At 38.4% G+C, this 22,156-nt stretch overlaps 1 long non-coding RNA gene across 2 annotated transcripts; it reads right to left on the bottom strand.

The window, feature by feature from the left end:
- Window positions 1-6,730: 6,730 nt before the first annotated feature.
- On the bottom strand, window positions 6,731-14,166 carry LOC130465943 (uncharacterized). Of its 2 annotated transcripts, XR_008925966.1 has the most exons (4): window positions 13,930-14,166; window positions 9,140-9,385; window positions 8,881-9,054; window positions 6,731-7,215 (listed from the first exon to the last, which is right to left on the bottom strand). It is a non-coding gene; the product is annotated as an uncharacterized lncRNA (long non-coding RNA). The 2 variants fall into 2 exon arrangements; XR_008925965.1 differs by lacking the exon at window positions 6,731-7,215 and having other exon boundaries at window positions 7,680-9,054.
- Between the last annotated feature and the right edge of the window lie 7,990 nt (window positions 14,167-22,156).

The following is a 22,156-nucleotide window of genomic DNA, read 5'->3' as shown; positions in this document are numbered from 1 at the left end:
TTTCGCGGCGGTTTCCAACCCCTGTTTCGACGGCCACGGCTCCGGTTGTCGCCGGTGAAGGTGTAAACGTCAATGGGCTCCAAAGAGAAGACCCACATCGACGCCGTTGTCTCCTCCATTACCGCCGGCGTTTAAGGTAATTGAATTTTTTTTTTAATTTTATTGTGATTGGTGGCGCACACCATTTGCGTGGCCAGCCATGTCAGCCGCGCACAGCCTGTGCGCCGGTGACATGGGGGTCGTGCAGATCTGATGCACCACCCCCATGTCACCGGCGCAAAGGCTGTGCGCGGCTGACATGGATGGTGGCGCAAATGGTGTGCGCGGGGGAAGAGAAGCAGTTTGAATTTTAGTTTTTTATTTTATTTTATTTATTATTGTTGTATTATTGCTGATGTTTAATTTAATTTTATTTTTTTTCGAATATTTTTTTTGTATTATTTAATTTTCTATTTTAATTTAGATTATTCAATATAATATTTTAGTTGATTATAATTTATTATAAAAAGTTTCTCGCCGGAATTTCTGTTTTCCGGCAAAAATCTGGGAGTCAGCTTGGTGGGGGAGGGGGGGGGGGGGTTGAGAGAGAGGTGAGGGAAAGATGAGGTGAGAAGGGTAAAAAAAAATGAAAGGGATGGATAAGTTTTTAAAACGGATTTTTCATGAAATACCCCCGAATTTTGGCGCAATTCACCAAATGCCCCTCGACTTTCAGAAATTCACCAAATGCCCCTCACAAATGACTTAATACCCAAAATACCCTTACTAATGATGCGCCGTTAGTCCTCCGTTAACCTAATTTTCAAATTCACCAAATACCCCTATTTTAATACTTATTTCACCAAATACCCTTATTCAGAAACTTAATTCACCAAATACCAATAACATAAAATTACTCATTTTGATGCTCAACGGCTAGTTTTTGTGTTTGGAAATTAGCCGTTGCTTATTGTTTGCTTATAAATACTCTTTTTCTGACGGTTTATTGTAGTTTTCCTATTATTTTGTTAATTTCATATCATTTTTGTCATGAGTTTTCTTTCAAAATCATCATCCACACCCAATGAGTCCACATATGTAAGAGTCCCAAATAAATTTTGTTATCATGGGAGAAAATTTGACATCCGAATATCTGATACAACACTCAATCTGAAGCTCTGGTACAACACTAAAACAGAAAACACTCCTAAAAACACCTCAAAACGTCGCAACTCTTCAAGAAAATAGCTACTTCTTTTGTACCTTATTATTTATGTGACCAATTAATTATATTTACCACGCAATCGGAAGGTATTCCTTTTTCAATATGGGAAATATCTTTAACATATGCAAACAGATTAAAAATAAAGCTCTTATTAATTTTATTCTAACGCATATGTTCCAGCTACCTCGGCTTCTATTGCTTCCATGCCACATATTTAACGTTAACTCCCTTTTGTCTCCTGTCTCTACTGCCTCCAAACATCTTTCTTCAATCTCCTAACTTTCTCTCAACCTTACAGTCGAGGCATAAAGGTTTTCCCACTTTTCTTTTGAGCTAGGTCCTATTGACATGGTCAGATTTATGGACAAATGTCTATTTTTGGATTTGAGGGAACAAGAAAAAAAAATGAAACTAAGGTATGTTCCAAAGCTCATGAACCAGTGAAAAAACATGAATCTTGGCACAAAGATTTGCCTCCAAACTCAAGATTTTCACATCATGAATCCAAGTTGAAATCGAGGTTGTGATAAAAATGTATGTGTTATTGAACTTGATTTCTTAGTTTCTTTACCATTCGGACAATAAGAATATTAAGGTGTTAGCTTTAGATTGAATTACTTCAGCTTCACTTACATAAGATCCCTCTGAAAATGGGGTTTTTTGGCCTTTTGCTCAGCTAAAGTGCATTGTCTTTACTGGATGAGGCCTGAACTTATTGGATCATAATTGAAACTTACTGAGTGTTGTATCGGAGCCTCAGATGGAAATTTCCTCCCATAATATTAGAAATTGTTTGGGACTCTTACATATGTGGATTCATGGGTGTGGATGATGATTTTGAAAGAAAACTCATGACAAAAATGATATGAAATTAACAAAACAATAGAAAAACTACAATAAATAGTCAGAAAAGGGGTTTTTATAAGCAAACAATAAGCAACGGCTAATTTTCAAACATAAAAACTAGCCGCTGAGCATCAAAATGGGTAATTTTAAGTTATGTGTATTTGGTGAATTAAGTTTCAGAATAGGGGTATTATATGAAATAAGTAATAAAATAGGGGTATTTGGTGAATTTAAAAATTAGGCTAACAGAGGACTAACGGCGCGTCATTAGTAAGGGTATTTTGGGTATTAAGTCATTTTTGAGGGGCATTTGGTGAATTTCTGAAAGTCGAGGGGCATTTGGTGAATTACGCCATAATTCGGGGGTATTTCATGAAAAATCCGTTTTTAAAAGGATAGTTGTGTACTTTCGCTATGAATAGTAGAGCAATTTTAGCGTGGGCGGGCGTCGAATAGCGATACACTAAAAAAATGCACATTGAAAACTGTACAAAAGCCAGTAAGGTAGAACTTTCAAGAATGGAGAATGTATTTCTATTCGAGCTATAATTACCAGATGTCCATTTCTTTAACGGGGCAGGTTGGATTGGATCGATCCAACGTGCCAATGAGATTTGAGAATCCATATAATTATTGGAGCCACGAGAGAACCACTATACCATTATCACATTATGGCACTATCTTGTAATTATCAATTTGGAGATTAGAGAATCCATATTATTGGAGCCCTACTTCTTTTTCTACATTATCCTCTAACAATTCAATTTTCACGTGAATTCAGCCATGGTCTTTTGCTTATAATTTTGTGTTTAACAAAACAAAATAAAAAACATTTATTTTTATCCATATCTATTCAGTAAGTGAATTCTTATCTAGCCTTTTTGGAGAGAGGGTCTAACGATTTATTGTACCTGGAGAATGATTTCTTTTTTATTCATCAAAGTCAATTTACTATTGCGATCTTTCATACTTCTTTATCAACGAACAAAAAAATTCACGACGATACTCTACCAAAACTATAATCCTAACACTTATAAAGCCTCAAACTTTGATTACTATTCACACAATAGTGAATTACCTAAATTAAACCCAATTTCCTTCATGTTTATTTTTTGTCTTTTCCTTAAGAATAGTGTACTTATGTTTTTAACCTTTGTCTTATCACAAATTCTTGTTTACAAAGGGTGTACAATAAATATTGTACATCGAAGTAAAAGTTGACTCAAAATACATTAAAGTTACCATTATATATGTAAAAGTTATCTATTTTATATTTTCAAACATTTCTTATTTTAATAACAAAATTTCTTCAAAATCATTAATAATGTATAAAAATTAATCATTTAATCGTTTAAAAAGTTAATTTATCAAAAAAAATTCATAATATAAAAGTTAACCAAAACATAGTAAAAGTTACAAAAAACTAGGTAAAAGTTACTTTGGTGTACGATAAATTTATTGTACACCTTGTGCGCGCAAGACCTTTTGTTGTCTTATTGATGTTGCCACGTTTTTCCTCTTTCTCTGAGATGAGCCTCAGTTCCTCAGTTTCTCACCCCTTCCATTTTCTAACCAAGTTCCCATCTCTGCTCCAAACCCTAACTTTTTTCCTCTCCTTGAAAAGTCCTACCTTGCTTCTAACGCAAACCCACTTGCAGTTTGTGTAAGGTTATGAATAATATAAACAATATAATTCCTGCGGAAAAACCATAAAACCAGGAATCCAAATTAATTGCCACATAATCAATTAGCATAATTAGGATACATACAATGTGATGCGTGCCTTCCCTAGCTGCTCCCGATCCGAACAAGAACAAGTATAGGACTCCAAATGTCGCCCCTCCGTAGATAGTCCATAGCACGTTCGGATCCGCCTTAATTAGATTCAACCAACTAGAATATTCTCTAATATTTTATGTGCACTCGGGAAACTCACAATAATATTAGGCAAATATTAAATTCTCTCTTGAACTTAATAAGTTAGAATAGTATATTGAATTGCATTATAAATTGTGATCATGAACCACATATTTATAGGGTGGAAATAGAGGAGTTTGAATTCTACTAAGAATCGATTAACTAAATCCATTAGGATTCTAGTTAATTAATAACATTAGAATTTTAGGTTTAAACTGATTACGTAAAAGTGTGTGAAAAACATAAGGGATGGGGTGGTGTTATAACCCTAAGGTTATAACACCAACCGGCCAAGGCACTAAGGCCAATAGCCAACCAGCATTGCCCGCACAAGCCCACGAGCACACAACCATGCGAGCTGGGCCGTGGGCCTTGCCGTATGTGCTGTGCTGCTGCTGCTTGTCCCCGCACGCGTGCCCAACCGAAGCATAGGCCTTGCTTGGCGCTTGCACGCTGCTGCACCTCGACGGGCCTTGCGTGCTTGCGCGCTTGGCTCGTTGGGCCGGTAGTGTGCCTTCTCGTATTTTGCGTCTAATGCCTTCCGGCGATTATTTATCGTATAGTGCTTTGACGATCCAATGTCGTACAATTATTCGTTTCGCCTAACTTACGAATATACGCAATACGATATACGATTCCGATCCAATGTCATATCGTATATTTATGTTTTTCCGAACTAATCTCCGAAAAGTTATTAAATGAATTTCTGATTCATTTAATCCGGTGATCTGTTACATACCAATGGTGTGACCTTATAGGTTCAGTCAAGAGTAAGCTGTGAGCCTAATATAGATTAGAACTCACTGATCGGAAGCATTGCTCCAGCCACCTGTTCCGATCACTTGATCTCACTGAATTAATTGTTCGTTATTAATCTGAACCTTGGTATTAGACTAATACACCTTGGGTGAAGGACATATTTCTTACATGGTCTGTCTGCTGCTCTTCTCATTGGTGGGGATAGTATCTTAGGTAGGTCAAATATAGGCCGTTGTATTGAATCAGGCATAGGGTGAATGTGTTCTATGTATGTAAGCTAATAGGTTACCCCTGATTTGTAAGGGTAATCCAGGATTGCAACAACCAACGACTAGTTTATTCAATTCAAACACATAGTTTTTGGAAAAAAAATTGTTGTTTAAAACTCAGGTTGTTTAAATCTTAGAGTTATTTGGTTCAAAAGATTTGAACTACTTATCAGCCTAACGGAGACTTAACGTCCGTCAACCTTAACGAGATTTTTTATATTATTTTAAACCGAAGGGATATTTTGTACATTTCAAAAAACTTGATGGTGTTTAATACATTTTGTTAAACCTTATGGACATTTCGTGGAAAAACAGCAAGAAAAATAAAGACATGATCGCTAGCATGGCATCATAAAGGAAGGTCCGAAGTCCCACCAAAGTGATCTTTGTCAAGAAGTAGATAAATAAAGCTTATAAAATTAGGTGTATCAAATATCAATGCGTCAGCTATTGAAGTTCCGAATACGACAGAAATCAATAAGAGATCAATAATTTTGTCTTAATTAATTGTGTGTGAAGCCTCATAATTGATTTCATCAACTTTCTCGCTAATAGGCCTATTATTCCCTCCATCTACTTCACAATTACTTTACACTTTATTTAGATAACACCATAAAAGGAAAGCCGGGGTAATTCTTGGTAAAGGTTAAAATAACTTGCGTGAACCAGTTTCACGTAAATTAGCGTGGACTAGAATAAAATATAACTAATTATCTATTATAAACGGGAAATTAAAAAAAATATATGCCCCATTCACTACTATAAAAATGGGCTAAAAGATCCATCCAAAATGACATAAGAGACGGGGTCTCTATATAGAGGGGCCTCTTTTATTAAGAGACCCCTCATCTAGAAGCGGTCTCTTTGTATGAAACAAGAGACCCCTTAGATAATAAGAAAGGGGATTTGTAATTTCAGTTGACTTACCTTTAACTTTGGATCAAACTTATGGTGTTCTAAAGTAGTTTTGGGTGTAAATAGGAACTATGGTTAACATCATTAACCACTTAACAACATAAAAATCATCAATAATGTCACTTGATAGAAATATAAGAATCACAAGGCTATATGTGATATTTCTATTTTTTTTGGGCTACCGTATATAATATACAAAAGTTTAGGGCTACATTGAGAATTTTCCAATAATTAATAAGGGGGGAGAGACCCATTTTTAAAGATATGGGGTATCTTTCATACTCTCTCCGTATTTATTTAAGAGATACACTTGGTCGGGCACGGATATTAAGAAAAAAAATTGAATGAAATAAAGTAATAAAACAAGTGGGGTTGGGTAGATATTTTAATAAGTAAAATAAGTGGGGACCATGTCATTATAGGGGATGGAGGGTGGGGGTGGGGTGTAAATAGATTATTTAATTAGATAGTGGGGTTGATAAGTTACCAAAAATAGCAAGTGTATCTCTTAAATAAATATGGCCGAAAAAGGCAAGTGTATCTCTTAAAAAAATACAGACGGAGTATGTCAGAAAAGGGGATCTCTTTGAATTTTTAATTTTTTTTCTATTCAACAAACTAAGACCCCCTATTCACCTAACGGGTCTCTTTGCCAATTTTTTATTTTAAAAAAAAGGGTCCAATGAAGACCTAATATCTAACCTAACGGGTCTGTTTGACAATATTTTATTTTAAAAAAAATTTTATGCCGACACGTCACTGATATTAATAATCTTTAAATTTCAACAAAACACCAATCGAAAAATAAAAACATATTACATCCAAAATCTTCTACACACAATTACAAATTATTCATTCATGATCGATCACATTCATAAATCTAAATTTTACGTCTAAAAATATGAAAATAGTTTAAGTAGAAGAATTAAATCCCGTTTCAACCTATATAAACCCAATAAAAAAGTACCCGTGTATTTCTGAAGTACGTACACCATAGATTTTCCAAATGGATAAACAACAATCTTCAGATATGGCTGAAAGCATTCTGTTTTTAAAAAAATAAAATGCTCCACATGGAAAGAGGTTTTTTAAAACCCCCTGCAATATTGATAATTTTGAAATCGGGCAAGAAGAGAGCTCAAACATTTCCTCAACTTAGAACATCTAAACACTAAAAGATGATTATTCCTGGATGGTTCACGGGGTTAATTCCAGGCGAGCCTATTCCATTTTGCAACATCCAACCTTCGTCAGGTGCCTTTGTGCTTTTGTAACAAGGGAGACCTTAAATTCTTTTTACTTCCTCTACATTTAAACAAGTATTAGATGGAAAGGTTAAATTTTAGTGATGACCGCTAAGTCGATTCAAGAAAAAAAAATGTCAGGGAAATAACAAAAATATTCAAATGATACAAACATATAACGAGTAAGATATTAGCAAAGCACACTAACTTGAATGAGAGCAGACAATTGATATTTTACCCGTTAGTGTATAAAATAATGTTGAGTTGATTTTTTCACCTGCTATGTTTACCCTTTAAAATACGTCCACTAAAACCACATTAAAGTCATAGTTAATACCACAACAATTCTTATGTAGCTTGCATGAATCTCGTACTAGGAAGAATACTCTAACTATTTATAAAACTTGTATGGATGAAATTTGTAAAAACACAATACCAGAAAAAGTCAAAGAAAACATATGTAAACACAACTACAACTTGTCTGCAAGCTAATCCAAACGATATTATGAACCGCTACAACTATGCTTCAATTAAACAACGCACGATATTCAAGTTCCAGTGTAGGAGTACAATAAAGCAGCGAAGAGTATTAACACTTCAAATTGAGCTTTAAACCAAACAAAACATCTTGAGAAGAACGAGGTTTACCCAAATGTTGTCAACTAGTCTAGAAAAACCAACTCACAAAAACCAGTTTCTTAGAAAACGAGTTTAACTTAAAAGCGTCGTTTAAAGGAGACCACCACCCCACCCCATCCCCGCTATATTTTAGAAAGAAGATCCTACAAATTTCCAAATAGACCTAAGCTTCATCCTAAAAAAGTTCCAGGATCAGAGGATCTTTTCATTTAACGAATTAACCCCTATTTTTTTTAAAAGAGCTTCCAGGTAAATGGTTTTAGTCTAATTGATTTTTTATAGGTCATGAATTCGACGTTTATGACATATTTACAATTATTACTAATTGGCAAGCAAGTTACATCAAATATCAATTGGGAAAAGGAAATTCATCAAGCACATTTATCAACAAATTGGGAAAAATAAATCAAAAGAGATTGATTTAATTTACAAATGAGTGAATGGCACATGCAATAATTTCAAAATAAATGACGTCAAGAATCATGTAATTTCAATAAATAGAGATAGAAAGGAAAGGGAAAGAAAATGAAGCCTTTTCCCCTTTACCATTTTCTCCCATTACCAGGCAACATTTGAAAAGCTACTAATATACATACCACCTTACTCAATATGAAGTAAATTAGACTCTCGATTTCAGCAAGTAAATGCGGATGTAGGATTAAAAGCCTGATCATCCCATCTGACTCAAGATTTCAAGAGGCATGAATCTACACTCTTATGTGTTCACAAATTAAGAAACATATGCAAATAAACCAAGAGTTATCTGTTCAACTGATCAATTACATGAAATTAGTCCCCTGGTTAATTTGGTTGAACTTTTAATTTCGCACATCAGGTACTCAGGCCAATGTCCAAAAACTCCGAATTTATGATTTTAGTACCAAATTTATACTAGCAACAACAGGAACCGGCCAACACAGACAAATTGTAGAGATCTTCTCCTCTAAACCAACATAAACTAAGCCTCTAAACAATTGACACCAACAAAAATTTTATTTTCACTCAAGGCCTAAAAGGTATAAATTTTATATGAAAGAACCATGTAATTTGTTTGCATTTGTTTCCCTTTTCCCTAGAAAAAGATTACCATTATCATGAAGAAGCTTAAGAAGTTTGTGATTGTTTGAAACCCGAGCATTGCGTGATTCAAGCTCCATGTCAGCGGCATTACAATCCTGCATAATTTGAATCAAAATCTTCCAATGAAACATTCAACTCCTCCTCTTCATACTGATCATGCTCTCCCATATCCGGCTAATCACTACATTTCCACAACCCAAAAATTACAAAATTGACCTCCTCAAACTATAATTAAATAAAAAATATTAATAAATAAAAGAGATTACTCGTAAAAATATTCATTGTAAAGATCTTCTTCTTCCTCCTCAACATCACAGGGTTCGTCACCAATGATTTCTCGATTGACAATGGCTTATTCATCGGTGTAGAAATCTTCCGAAAAGTTGATGGTGTTGGTGTAGGGGGAACTGGGGAAGTTGATCTGCTGGGAAGCCGGTAGAGGTTTGAGAGTATGGTGTTGTTGGTGGATTGACGGCCGAGTAATCTTCCATTTTCCACCGAAAAAATCTTACCTTCCCCACCAAAATGGAAAACATAACAAAGAATTAACCAAATCATAAAATACAATTGCATGTCCGCAAGCAATAGAGAATTCGAATCACAAAATGCAACAACTTGGTTTACACAATCCCTGATTGCACGGTTCTTTCACCCTTTCTCTAATAAATATTTGACAATACTATAGACAAATAATGTTAAGGGGAGAATCACAATATTAATAATAAGCAGTTTCAGTTTGTTAATGACTGTAAATGACTGCATGTTGTAATAGTTAGAGTAACTGAATTCTGTTATAAACTCCTTAATTCTAGCAATACGGTTATGTTACAGCAACTGTAAGAAGCTATAAATAGCATTACCTTTCTTGTAATCAAATTCATTCAAGAAAATAAATAAAACTCTCTCTCTCTTTTCTTCTGATCTCCCTCTTCTTCTAATTCTGGAAAATTCTCTTTCTCTCTTCAATTTCTGAAATTCAGTTGTAAAACTGAAATATCTTGCAGCTGATTCCACCCTGCAACATTGGTATCAGAGCCGATCGCTGCTCACTCTCATTCTGTCACTTTCGAAAATCTGTTCAATTAACTGCAGAAGCATCGCTGAAGTTCTTGCTTATTTTGAGGAGGTATAAGTGAAGAATTCTGGCACCTACTACGAGAGCTTTCACTAACAAGCATTCAGCAATGGAGGAACAAGTGAAAGCTTTAGAACAAAAGCTTGAAGAGCAAGCCAGTAATATGCAACTGCTGATGCAAATGATTAAAGAAATCAAGGATAGCAGTGCTGCTAGAAATGGAGCTTCTGAATCTCCACGAAATTCCTTCATTGGGGTCAATTCTACCCGACCTCAAGGTATGATTCCCAAACTGCAATTTCCCACGTTTGATGGTACAAATCCTAGAAACTGGATTAAAAAATGCAGTAGATATTTTACTCTATGTAATATAGCAGAGGAGTGTAGAGTAAACCTTGCATCATTATACATGACTGAGAAAGCAGAAACTTGGGTGTCTAGTTACCTAGCAATAAGGAAAGATGTTGAGTGGGATGACTTTATCATTGACTTGACTGCAAGATTCAAGGATGGTAAGGGAATTAATGCTGTAGAGCAGTTTAATAAGCTTGAGCAGGGTGAATCTTTGGAAGATTACATTGATGAATTTGAGAATTTGAGGTCAGTTTTGCTTCAAAATGGGCATAGGTTACCTGAGGAGTTTATATTGGACAGCACACTGGTTGAACTGGAAAAGCTAAAGAAACAGTTCAGTGAAGTCTTTGATGACCCTGTGGAGTTACCACCTCTAAGGGGTGTCTTTGATCATCGAATTCCTCTCAAGAATGATGCAGAAGCTATGAGCATTAGGCCTTACAGATATCCTCTCAAGCAAAGGGATGTTATTGAGCAGTTAGTTCAAGAAATGCAAGAGAGGGGTATTATTCAAAACAGTAGCAGTCCATTTGCTTCTCCAGTTGTATTGGTAGGCAAGAAAGATGGCACATGGAGACTTTGTGTTGACTATAGGGAGCTAAATAGGAGAACTATAAAAGACAAGTTTCCTATTCCCGTAGTTGAGGAGTTTATTGATGAACTTGCAGGGGCTACCGTGTTTACTAAACCTGATCTCAGGGCTGGTTATCATCAACTAAGGGTACATCCGGATGATGTATTCAAAACTGCCTTTAAAACTCATACAGGCCATTATGAGTTTTTAGTGATGCCTTTTGGCTTGACCAATGCGCCTGCTTCATTCCAAAATTGGATGAATCAAGTTTTTAAAAAGTTGCTTAGGAAGTGTGTATTAATTTTTTTTGATGACATACTCATATATAGCAGAAACTTGAATGAACATTGGAGCCATTTGAAGATTGTGTTTGAATTGATGAGATTGAACAAGATGTGTGTAAAAGAAAGTAAGTGCTCATTTGCTAAGGATAAGGTTGAGTACTTAGGACACTTTATCTCAGCAAAAGGAGTAGAAACAGATCCCAAAAAAATAGAAGCAGTTTCAAAATGGCCAGCACCAGTTACACTTAAAGATTTGAGAAGTTTCCTTGGTTTAACTGGTTATTACAGGAAATTTGTGAAGAATTATGCCATGATTTGCAGACCTTTGCATGACTTGCTGAAGAAGGGTAGTTTTCAGTGGAATGAGTTGGCTCAACATGCCTTTGAGAGATTAAAAGAAGCACTGGTTTCTTCTCCTGTATTAGCAGTACCCGATTTCTCAAAGCAGTTTATTGTTGAAACTGATGCATCAAACTCTGGAATTGGTGCAGTATTAATGCAAGATGGTCATCCCATAGCTTATATAAGCAAAACTTTGGGACCTAGGTGGCAAAAGTTATCAGTATATGAGAAAGAGCTCTTAGCTATTGTGTTTGCTGTACAGAAATGGGAGCAGTATCTCACTGGTAATCACTTCCTGATTAGAACAGACCAGAGAAGTCTGAAATGGCTATTACAACAAAAGATATCAACTCCATTCCAGCAATTTTGGTTGTCCAAATTAATGGGATTTGATTATGATATACAGTACAGAAGTGGAAAGGAAAACAAGGCTGCAGATGCACTGTCAAGGGTGCAAGGTTCTGAGATTTTATACATGGCTATATCTGTAATTTCAACAGATTTAACTCATCAGATTAAGATGAGTTACCATTTGGATTTTAATCTGACAACAGTGATTGAGGAGTTGCAAGACTTGCAAATATTTGCTGGCTTTGAATTGAGGAATGGGTTGCTTAGGAAGAAAGGAAGGCTGGTTATCGGGCCAGATAATCAGTTAAGAACTAAACTGATTCAATGGCAACATGCTTCTCCAGAAAGTGGGCACTCAGGGAGAGATTTGACAGCAAGGAGATTGAAGAAACTTTTTCATTGGAAAGGTATGACTCAAGATGTAAGACAATTTGTGAGAGAATGCCAAATTTGTCAAGCATCTAAGTATGATAATGCTGCAAGTCCTGGCCTTCTTCAGCCTTTACCAGTTCCAGTTGAGGTATGGTATGATGTATCTATGGATTTTATTACGGGATTACCCACATCCAATGGAAAAACAGTAATCTTTGTGGTGGTTGATCGTTTGAGCAAGTATGCTCACTTTATTGCTTTGTCCCACCCCTTTACTGCCATCCAAGTTGCTCAAGCTTACTTAGATAATGTTTTTAAGTTACATGGGTGGCCAAGGAGTATTGTTAGTGACAGGGACTCTATATTTTTAAGCCAGTTCTGGAAGGGGTTGTTTTCTTTGCAAGGAACTGAGTTTAACATGTCCTCGGCCTATCACCCTGAAACTGATAGTCAGACCGAAGTTGTCAATAGGTGCTTAGAGACTTATTTGAGATGTATGTGTGGAGAAAGTCCTAAGGAGTGGAGTTTATGGCTTCCTCTTGCTGAGTGGTGGTACAACACTCATTTCCACTCATCTATTCAGTTGACACCCTATGAAGTGGTGTACAATCAGCCACCACCCATACATTTGCCTTATCTTGCTGGTGAATCCATGGTTGAAACTGTAGACAAGAGCTTATTAAGGAGGGAGGAGATGATCAGCAATCTGAAGTTTCATTTAACTAGAGCTCAGTCAAGGATGAAATGTCAAGCTGACAAGCATAGGTCTGATAGGGAGTTTGCAGTTGGTGATTGGGTGTGGCTTAAGTTACAGCCTTATCGACAACATTCTGTCCAGAAACGAACCAACCAGAAGTTAGCTCACAAGAATTATGGTCCTTTTCAAGTCATTGAAAGAGTTGGAAAGGTTGCTTATAAATTGATTCTGCCATTGGATGCTCAGATTCATAATGTGTTCCATGTTTCTCAATTAAAGAAGTTTTATGGAACATTGCCCATTGCAGCACATATTCCTCCTTGGTTTCAAGGTAAACATAATTCCACAGTTGTCAAACCTAAGGCAATCTTGAACAGAAGGTTTGTCAAGCATCACAATCGAGCTCTTACTCAGTATCTTGTTCAATGGGATGGCTGTGAAGATCATGAAGCTACATGGGAGAATGCAGAAGACTTTGAAACCAGATTCCCGGACTTTGTTGCTGACTAAGACTTGTGGTCAAGTCTCTTAAAGGGGGATAGCATGTTAAGGGGAGAATCACAATATTAATAATAAGCAGTTTCAGTTTGTTAATGACTGTAAATGACTGCATGTTGTAATAGTTAGAGTAACTGAATTCTGTTATAAACTCCTTAATTCTAGCAATACGGTTATGTTACAGCAACTGTAAGAAGCTATAAATAGCATTACCTTTCTTGTAATCAAATTCATTCAAGAAAATAAATAAAACTCTCTCTCTCTTTTCTTCTGATCTCCCTCTTCTTCTAATTCCGGAAAATTCTCTTTCTCTCTTCAATTTCTGAAATTCAGTTGTAAAACTGAAATATCTTGCAGCTGATTCCACCCTGCAACAAATAATTACTAAAGCTTATAAATTATTGTTGCCAAAATTCACTTAATTAGTTAATGATGTATCTTACTCAACCATGTTTAGAAAACTGTTAAAACCCTTTAATCAAACTATGAAGCTTGAGTTGAATCATTACCTGACCTTATGCAAAATCAAGAATTCTGAAGCAAACACCTTCATTCTGACAATCTCTTCAACCCCAAGCGTTTGTAATTCCTGAAACCTTGTAGAATTTTCAAAATTTTTTGCAACTCGTCTGTGTGTCGCAAATAGTTTCTCCTTATCTTTCTTATACCTTGGCTAAAACGACTTACATGCTAAGAAAGGAGCTTAATTTTGAGACTCTTCACGAAGCCTGGTCGTATATTTGGGGCCTAAAAGTACCACCGAAGATAAGACATTTTTTGTGGAGGATGGGTACAGGTACTCTGCCGGTTTGTACGCTTCTTAAGCAACGTCACCTCATTGATGAGGCGAGGTGTCCATGGTGTGATATTGAAGAGGAGAGTGTTGGGCATGCATTATTTAATTGTGTACTGGTGGTTGACCTTTGGGTGGATTGTGGATGTATTGTAGTTGACAAAGTGGGAGGCAACAACTATGTGGTAACAATTTGTGGCAAGTTGGAAGAAGCTTGACTCTAAAATGCAGCAACATACAACTATTATGGCGTGGGTCATTCGGGGAGAGCGGAACAAACGGGTTTTTGAGAATGGTCTCCTCTCGAGTGCAATGTCTAATTAGCGACCAAGGTATGTATGCTAGCTGTATTTATAAACGTCCAAGCCAAGTGCGTACCAGGAGTCTTAATAAGTGGATTGCACCTCCTTGTGGGGTGAGAAATAGCAGAGTCAAAAGATTTAGCCAATGCTATCAAACTTGGGCGTAGGTACGGATTATCGAAGGTTATTTTGGAGTCGGACTATCAATTATTAATCTCTCGTCTGTCGAAGGGTACTATCTTATCGTATGCGCTTTTTTTAGCTCCATTTGTTGGTCGCATGTTAGAAGGGATGACAATGTTGTAGTCTATCACCTTGCGAGGGTAGTTCCTTTTGGTGTAGAATAAATTTGGGAGAGTCATTGTCCCTCGGAGATTTCTCTCTACGTACGTATGGAAACTTTGTCCCTTGATTAATGAACTAGCACGTATTTCCTCTCAAAAAAGCTAAAATTTTCACAATTAAAGTAGTTGAATTTAGAAGTGAGTTGACAACTCAAACAAACCCTAAATTTCAGCCATGGGAAAGGTAGGTAGAGTGAGAGACAACAGGGATTTGGGGGAAAACAAAGCCAATGAATTGTTGTTAGTCAGGCAGAGAGGGAAGGAAGATAGCAGAGAGGACCAAAGGATATCCAAAAATATGAAAAATTATTCATTTGGGAATGTTATCAAGCACTTAGTGTGCACCTCAATACATAACTTCCACTGCTTAATATAAATCAAAATAATCGTCGATAATCAATACAATCAAAAAAATTAACAACTTCAATAAATCCTTACTCAACAAACAAATAATAATTAACAACCAATCTATTCTAATTTGAAAGCCATTAGAACTAATCCCAAAACCCTAATTTTTAAAAATCCAAAGCAAAGAAACGTACCCACGCTAAGCATTGGAAAAAGGTCGTGCAAACAATTAATAAGCGGTGATAGGTGGCGGAAGAAACTGACGGAGGAGCGGAGGAGAGAGAGGAAGTGGTGGTTGGATTGTTAGAGATGACGATTTCGTTGTATCCATTCACCGACTGATCTAATATTAGAATCAAATTAGAGAAAACTGAATTGTGAGGAGGAAAGAGGAAGAGAGATAGAGGGTGGAGGATCAGAGATCTACCATTGTTGGCTTGTTGCCGAAGTTCAGTGAGGAAAGAGAAAGTGAAACCGATGAGTACTTGACTAGAGAACGAGGAATTTTTTCATCAACATAAGTTGTGAGGTGAGAGAGAGAGCAGAAAAGTGTAGAATCCTAGTGAAATGGACAATAATTTCTTTAGTTATTGGTGGGGCCGTGGAGGAGAAGAGACCCGTGTTCTCACTTATGGGGTTTTATCTCCTTCATTTTTTTCTTCATGGCAGGTCAAACGTAAATTAGAGACCCGTTGGTTAATTTAAAGGGTCTCCTTCCTTTTTATACTTGATGTGTATGCGGGACTTGTTATAACTTAAAGACCTGTTATTTCTAACATTAGCTCTTTTATATTAAAGAGACCCGTTATGTCTACTAAATGGTCTTTTATTGAGTGTCTCTTTGTCCATTTTTGTAGTAGTGTCTCTTCTGGTTCAAATATTTTCTTTCTTCTCCCTCAGCTCACACATTTTCACATAGTCATTCTTTATATAATATAGTAATTTTACTAAGTATAAACTAACCTAATCAATTCAATAAAAAACTAGATTCATTTCAAGTTAAGAATTAAAAACTTTTTTCTCTCTCTAGCTATGGTAAGCGTTTAGGGTGACTTCTTTCGCACTCCATACTCGATGAGAAGGAAGAAGAGATATGGTAATGGAAATTCTCCTAGTAATAGCGGAACTTCAAAAAACACTGACAAAAATTCGAACACCCCTTTTAATAGCCTAGTTTCACAATTTCAATCAAACCCTCCCACTTTGTTGGAAGAGGAGGCATCGATGATTTCTTCACCATTGGTGCATCCCAGTGAAGGTTTGATTCCTATTGAACTCCATAACATCATCTTGGAGATGAATTATTCACTGGGGATCCTTGGTCCTACTGTTCAGAAAGAGCCGTTGAATGTTCTTCACCAAAAAGAGCCGTTGGTTACAGCGTCTTCCCAGAATGTTGGAGCGACGAATGAGGCTCAAACGAAGAACAATGGTGAGGTTGCTAATAAGATTCAAAAGCTTTCACGACGGCTAAATGATGTTTTGGCCTTTCGAAGCTTTCATGTTGCTGCTTATGTGGATTCCCTTGTTGCCCCTTGTAGACACCTACTTTTGTCCCCATTCCCGAAAGGGAAGGTTCGATGATGAGAACATAAATCTCCACTTGTCAACGCATCTCCTATAAAATAACGAATCTCAATCACCCTTTCATTTCAGCCAAAGCTACTATTTATAGAAACCTGCTAAGAACAGTAACTGCCGTAAAAGGTAGTTGTTAAAAGTGGCAAAGTCATAAAAGATAGAAACCTGTCAGAATTAGGTGTTGCACTCCAACATAAATCCTAAAAGAGATAGAATTTGCATTCCTGGTATAATTCGAAAATAAGAGTTACGTATTAATTAAATTCCTAACGAACCTAGAGTTCGTAACGGGCCCAGACGCATTCCGTCATAAGTTAATACGCACTAAAAGACTCGGATAAATTTCAAAAGCTCCGTGTTCTAAGAGTCCAAATCTGACAAAGAACTCGACCCAGATCCCATTTTCAACGCCTGGATCTGGGCGCTGAAAATGCCTGGGGCCGTTTTATTCCCGGATTCTTTTTGGATTCGTATCTTAAAATCTATCTTTCCACACACCCTTTTCCTATAAACAAAGCCTCAAAACCGACGTGAAAGAGACACAATTCCATAATCTGAGTATTGACTCTAGCCTTAAGCCTAAGCCTCACGCTGCGAAATTGATCAAGCGTTCTGTTGCAATCGACCCAAAAGTCGAACAGAACGCATCCTGCCCCTTGTAGCTTGATGAATTAAGCCTAAATACTGGAACATTGCTTAGAAACCCGAGATTCGTTAAATATAAGGAGAAATAGCAAAGCCAAGTGGTTAGTTTTCTGAGAACCACAGCGCACCTCTCAAGGGTGCGTTGTAATGTGTCCCTCATATGTTTTAATCGCTTTCATCACCCTTTTATAAAATTGTCGAACTATTAATTTGATTGATCTATCACGCCTAATAAGATAATACCTTGGACAATTGAATTATCATGCTAGGTGCCTTAAATCAATCTAAATAAGATAATCACGATCGATTTAGTATTATGTGTTGCATATTGCTAAAATCAATTCAGAATAGTTTAATAGTTTAACGCATGTCCCTTCAATTATTTATGCTGAGCTAGTAAGGATAACCTGCCTCTGGAGTATTATCGATGAGCACTCCTCTCGGTAGCTACAGTCCCCTGAACTCTCAATCTCTGCCCTGCGGGTGTACGTTGAGCGATCCCCACACCAGGGATCACAAGGGAACCTATGGCCGTCGTGGTCGAACATAATTGCACTCACTTTATGTCACAATAACCGGGTTTTGTCAGTTTTTCTCATTGTCGTTAAAAACTGAATGGCGACTCCTATATTACTAGTCGATCGGGTGTAAACTCACAGGAAATCCAATTACACTTGATCTGACGACGTCACGCCCACGAGGGACGAGGTCACGCATTAGCCTCGTGCTTTTTCGACCCCTCACAGTGGCGACTCCACTGGGGATGTTAATGGAATACTCGTGCTCGTAGGTAATCAAAATAGCCGAAGGGTGAAACGATCCTACCCCTCGTTTATTTCCCTATCAAGTTGGGATGACCTGAAAATCAGCATATTAATGTGAACGGACATAACCGCATAACGAATCTTGGCTCCCTTGGCATGTTTCATCTCCGGAGTTGGGAATAAGGATACCCATCGCCACCCGGGGGGTACATACGCCTCGAATGTTGTCCACTCGGCACTTTCGCTAGTAGTACACCTATCCCAAACCCAATCGCTCGCCCACTAGGTCCCTCTCATTGGTGCATGCCCCCTTGGCTTACATCGTGATTGGCCTCTTGGGACGAATTCTCTTGTGAATGCACTTCCCCGACCGGGACATGTGTTGGATAGACGATAGAAGAGGTACCAAGCCGGCGCAAATATTACCCATAGAAGCCTATCATAAACTATGTGACATATTATTTTGCTTCATGTTGTAATGTTAGTTATGTGTAGCGAATTATGTGATTGTGTGTGACAAATAATACTAGAAAACCAACGACCCTAAAAGTTGCCCAAACATTCATAGACACCAATTGGCCAAAGAGTAATACCAAAATACGTGTTCCGTAGCCCCGGTCGATCGCCACAAAAATAAGCGACGCCCAGGACAGCCTGTAACGGATCCCACAAACGCTGCACAACGCGTAAAGGACGTTATTAGGCGAGCACACAAAATTAAGTCGTATATACAAAAAAAGGATACGCGAACAGAATACGAGTACCAGTCAAGGACGCATTTTCAGCGCCCAGAGCTGGGCGCTGAAGTTGCTGCCTGGCCTTTTGGTCAGGCACAGCAGCCTCGGTACCCGCGCATAAAATATACGTAGCAATAAAAAAAATTCGTAACAAATTTGCTACGAGGACGTATGAAAAAAGGCACTCGATTCTAAGAACGACTTATAAAATAAATAACTCCTTGTGTCGTCATTAGGCCTCCTGTGACGACAATGTTCGGCACCAAAACCGAGCATGCTAATTAAAATAACTTTGAATGTCACATGGGAAAATGTTTCGAAAATCCAAAGAATGACCAAAAGAAGAGCCAAAAGTGTACCAACAAAAGTGAGAATAGAAAACAAGTAGAAAGAGTCAGAATTCTAGACTAAGTAATGCTTAACTTTGTGCCTAAACTTTAGCTTGTCTTATGCAGTGGGCTGGTTCTGCCACTTGGCGTCGGTCTGAAAATCAAAGGTTAGTGCGTCTCGAAGCTACATCACCAACATAAGGTCTAGTAACTCCAAGCTCCATCCGTCATTCCCCCTTTCAAGGATCTCCGCTTCCCCAACCTCGGTTCGCACCCTCAAACACGTCCATGGAAGAATTACGTGACCAAATGGTCCAAATGACCCAATTTATGAATCAACTGAAAATGGAAAACGAATCCTTAGCGGCTGCGCAAGCCAAAAATGACCTCGATAACGAGAAGAAGATCGAAAAATGGTTCTTCACAAACCATGGGGAGCAAGTATTTCTCCCTCGATCCTAAACCTTTTCCCGACAAACTACCGGAAAAGTTCAGTTCATCTGACTTACCAAAGTTCAAAGCAACGGACAATCCCCGTGATCATCTCTTGAGCTTTGTGAATGCCATGAACTTGAAAGGAGTGGACAAGTCCATGTATTTGCCTGCCTTTCCTTTGTCCTTGGAACCTGTGCCACTCAAATGGTACTACCACCAGGACCCTAAGCTCTTCCCCACTTGGGAGGACTTTGTCAATGTCTTCATCAAGCAATACTCGTCAAACATGGATTTTCAAGTCACCATGCGCGAGTTGGAAGTCCTCTTCCAAAAGAAAAATGAAGGTTTCACGACCTATTTTGCTAGATGGAGAGACCAAGAGGCCCAACTAATCAATAGGCCCCGTGAAACTGAATTGGTCCAAAAATTTATTGACAACCTGGACCCAGCTTATAAACAACACCTTAGGTACTTGGGCCTTGATACCTTCAAAAGGGTTTATGATGTAGGAATAAAGATCGAGGATGACCTCGCAAAAACAGTACAAAGTAAGCCTACATACAAAAATAACACCTACAACAGGGGCCACACGCCTCAAAGCCCAAGAGGTCCACGCCGTAGAAGAAACCCCAACCCGAAGGAGCCCTGGAAGGTGGACCCGAGATCGAAAGTTTGCCCCACTCGGGTCGACTCTGGTACAAGCCTTCCAAAGACTAACCAATCAAGGAAAGCTAAGGCCCATAGGCCCCACACCCGACCCTTCATTCAAAAATAAATATTGGGTCGAGGGCACCTATTGCAAATTCCATCAGGGAAATGGGCACGATACTGAAAAACTGTTGGAATTTAAAAAACACGATCCAGGATATGATAGAGGATGAAGTAATACCTCTCCCTTACGTTGGCAAACCCAACAACAACATGAGCCCACACGGTTCTTGTCACATCTCTCTCGATCAACCAGAAAATAAGAACTTTGACCCTACGGTGTATATTACGCCTCAAGGTGCACCACTAGCCATGGTCCCTATGGATCAAATCGAGAGAGAAGTGTGCGGTGTGTGGGATGATGACGCTGAAGATGTCTACCTGTCTCAAGTATCGGGCCAGGACCTCTTTACTGAAACTTGGCCCGGGCATGCTCCCATCGACACCACCCCTCAAGAGTCCGAAGTCGACAATCTCACTCGGTCCGAAAGGGTATACCAACAGGATATTCGCCCAACTCCCGGGGACGATATCCCATTCAGACAGACTCCTGAAAACATACGGCACGCCACCGTCGCAGAAGTCATCAAAAATCCTCTCTTAAAGCAACTAAAAAGAACTAAAGCCGAGATTACCATCTGGGATCTCATGTGCGCTTCAAAGGAACATCGTGAAAAACTTATTCGCTCACTTGACCTTATCTCAGTCCCTACGGATATCACACCTTAGTCGTTGGTTAACCACGTCACAAGAGATGTTGAGGAAAAAGCAGTAGTTTTTACTGACAAAGACTTACCTAAAGAAGGAGGCGCCCACAATAAGGCCCTCTACCTAGTGGTTGGATGCAAAGGACAAAACATCCCCCTAGCACTCGTAGATAACGGTTCAGCGGTAAATGTTTGCCCATTGCGAACCGCCCATTTCTTGGGGCTAGGAAGCGATGACTTCCAAACCTCCACGCAAGGGGTACGAGCTTATGATAACTCTCGAAGGCCTGCGTTGGGAAAAATCAACCTCACAATACAAACCGGGCCCGTGGCACGTACCACGGAGTTTCAAATAATCGACATCTAGCCCACTTTCAACCTCCTCTTAGGACGCCCTTGGCTCCATGACTTAGGAGGTGTGGCTTCTACCTTGCACCAAATGGTTAAACTTAATCATAACGGGAAATACGCGCCCCTCCTCTTGACGTCAGTTGTACTATGGTTGGAACGGCCGAAACTACAGAAGAACTTTACGGTTTTCAAGTGGATGAAGCCATCCAAGTCATTGAGGACTATAATTTAGCATTTCTAGATCCGCGTGCATCCCGGTTCATCCCTAAAATATTTCTAGCTCAAGGCTATTTCCCGGGAACTCCATTGGGCATAAGGAAGAAGAACTACATGTTCCATCCCCCACCCAAAAAATCTACTCCCTTTGGCCTAGGCTATGAACCAAAGGAGGAAGAAATTGCTGACCACTTGTCTAGGCTACGCCTTAAGCCAGCCAAGACAAAACAAGCCACCCTTCTTCCCCCATATCAAAGAACCCTTAACGGTATGTTTGTCCGGGAAGGAGAAGAACACCCATGCTGTGACTTCCCTGAACCCTTCGTTCAGGATGGCTTGCTAAAACCCGGATTTGAAATTTTCCATGACTGTCATACTTTGGATGAGGCACCCCACCTCACCAAGACTGAAACAGCTGAAATATTGGACAACCAAGCTCTATGGACATTGTTTAACGAATCGAGGCCTATGGAGGA

Source organism: Spinacia oleracea, chromosome 1 (assembly GCF_020520425.1).
Source record: "Spinacia oleracea cultivar Varoflay chromosome 1, BTI_SOV_V1, whole genome shotgun sequence".
Taxonomy (NCBI): domain Eukaryota; kingdom Viridiplantae; phylum Streptophyta; class Magnoliopsida; order Caryophyllales; family Amaranthaceae; genus Spinacia; species Spinacia oleracea.
This window is presented reverse-complemented; position numbering and strand designations above follow the sequence as displayed.